Genomic DNA, 2,500 nt, shown 5'->3' with positions numbered 1-2,500 from the left:
TGCCTTGGCCTGGCCATGGGCGTGCCTTGGCATGCCTTTGGCTTGCCCATGGGCGCCTTGGTATGCCTTGAACGTGCCTTTGGCCTGCCTTGGCATGCCTTTGGCTTGCCTTGGCCTAGCCATGTGCGTGCCGGGGCATGCCTTGGCCGAGCCTTGCATGCCCAAGACGTGCCTTTGGCTTGCCTTGGCATGCCTTTGGCTTGCCTTGGCCGTGCCTAGGCATGCCTTTGGCTTGCCCATGGGCGCATTGGCATGCCTTGGCCGTGCCTTTTGCTTGCCCATGGGCGCCTTGGCATGCCTTGGCCTGGCCATGGGCGTGCCTAGGCATGCCTTTGGCTTGTCTTGGCCGAGCTTTGGCATGCCTTGGACGTGCCTTGGCCTGGCCATGGGCGCCTTGGCATGCCGTTGGCTTGCCCATGGGCGTGCCTTGGCATGCCTTTGGCTTGCCCATGGGCGCCTTGGCATGCCTTGGGCTGGCCATGGGCGTGCCTTGGCAAGCCTTGGCCTGACCATGGGCGTGCCTTGGCATGCCCTAGACGTGCCTTTGGCTTGCCTTGGCCGTGCCTTTGGCTTGCTTTGGCCGTGCCTAGGCATGCCTTTGGCTTGCCCATGGGCGCCTTGGCATGCCTTGGCCTGGCCATGGGCGTGCAACTTTGGGGCAGTATACTCGGGTCGTTGTGCAAGAAACCAAGTCGTTGGGCAAGCTTCGTATGCAACATGGGGGAGGGGCTTTGGTTTCTCGTACGTTGAACCTCCATATTTTAGCTTGGTAGCCAACTTTGCCCAGGCATGGGCGCTCAACACCCACCCCTTCCCTATATATGCATTCTGAACAATTAGCATAGTGACAGGAACAGATATTAAATTTTTGAGGAATCATAATTTTTGAAAACCCTACCAAACGAGGTCGGATTGACACGAAATTTGGCGTGGGGCATCGGGACATTGAAATATGAGTTTCCCAAAAAAAAAATTTTGGTTTTCGGGTCGGGACGGGCCGCTTGGTGGGCCCGGTTGGTCCGTAAGGCCTTTGGTGGGGGCAAGGTGTCCAAACGGGGTTGGATCGACACGAGGCTCTGTGAGGGTACTCGTGACCATGAGATATGACTGTCCAAGAGAAATGAACCCCCTTTCGTGTCGTGAAGGGCCCGCGGGCCGGGCTTGGTGGGCCCGTGGGCCTGTTTTGGGCAACTCCGCTTTAATGACACGAGGCGTTGCGTCCGGGACATGAGAGGAAACTTTATGAGCGGTTTATGGGGTCGGGGTTGGTAACCTCATGTTTTCGGGTCAACACGTTGACCGTGTCGTGCTCGGGCCCTCGACGTCACCACAAGTTTCACGAAAATGGGACTTGTAGCGGGGAAGCATTATCATGGGTATAGGTGGTGTGTTATGGAATCGTTAGTCGGTCACGATCGTTAGTCAGTCATGTGTTTAAAACGTAGATCCGTGTCGTGCTCGGACCCGAATGCGGACCGGGCTCGCTCGACATCAACGTTCCAGGTTTTTTTACAGAATGGGTCGACGTTAACGGGTATGGAATTATGACATCATGTCTTCGGGTTAACCCGAAGCCGATGGACCGTAACAGGTTTGTCGAACAGCGTGCTAACCTTACCGGGCAGCGGGCCAGGTTTGCCGGGCAACGTGGATACTTTACCGGGCAACGCCGACATTTTATCGGGTAACGTGCTAACCTTACCGGGCAACGTGCCCAGGTTACCGGCAACGTGCCGTGCATTTATCGGGTAACGTGCCAGGTTTACCGGCCAGCTTTGGTTTTGCAAGTCATTGTGGCCAGGTTATCGGGCGACGTGACTTGCGAACATGAGAGGAAACTTTATGACCAGCTTATCGGGTAAAGTGCCAGGATTACAGGCCAGTTTGCTAAATGTCATGTGGTGATTGTATAAAACAATATAATCATGGTGGATATACACATTCATAGCATTGCAGCTACTTGTGCCTCGTATCCACAGAACTTCACAGTTAAGCGTGCTTCGTCTAGAGTAGTACTAGGATGGGTGACCCCACTGGGAAGTCTTGATTCTTTTATTTTTTTACCTTTTGGGAAATGTATAAATGAATAAGCTAATGCTTCTATTTCGGTTGCGATCATACCAGCACTAATGCACCGGATCCCATCAGAACTCCGCAGTTAAGCGTGCTTGGGCGAGAGTAGTACTAGGATGGGTGACCCCCTGGGAAGTCCTCGTGTTGCAACCCTTTTTTTTGATACTTTTATGTTTTTGTGCATGACTTGGTGCCATGTTTGGGTTGAGTTGTTTTGTGCATTTCCAACTTTCTCGCAAAAGTTCAAGACACGTGCCATTTCAACTTGGTGCCGCGCCAACACTTGTATGATTTACATACGGCCAGCCTCGGGCTCGTAGTTGGACTGTATGAGTTTAAGCTTGGTGCCGCGCCAACACTGACAACACTCGTACGAATTTCATGTGTGTAATATATATACAGCCTCTTTGCCTTATTAGGTTCAGGG

General features: G+C 53.1%; 1 non-coding gene across 1 annotated transcript; it reads left to right on the top strand.

Moving 5' to 3' along the window:
* Window positions 1-2,107: 2,107 nt before the first annotated feature.
* Window positions 2,108-2,226, top strand: LOC143607756 (5S ribosomal RNA). Its single transcript, XR_013149037.1, has one exon. It is a non-coding gene; the product is annotated as a 5S ribosomal RNA (ribosomal RNA).
* Window positions 2,227-2,500: the final 274 nt, after the last annotated feature.

The sequence above is a fragment of the Bidens hawaiensis genome, unplaced genomic scaffold, assembly GCF_021521415.1.
Source record: "Bidens hawaiensis isolate Kalapana, Puna unplaced genomic scaffold, B.hawaiensis_p1.1 tig00086329_1, whole genome shotgun sequence".
NCBI lineage: Eukaryota > Viridiplantae > Streptophyta > Magnoliopsida > Asterales > Asteraceae > Bidens > Bidens hawaiensis.
Note: the sequence above shows the minus strand (reverse complement) of the source record. Positions and strands in the feature narration are given on the sequence as shown.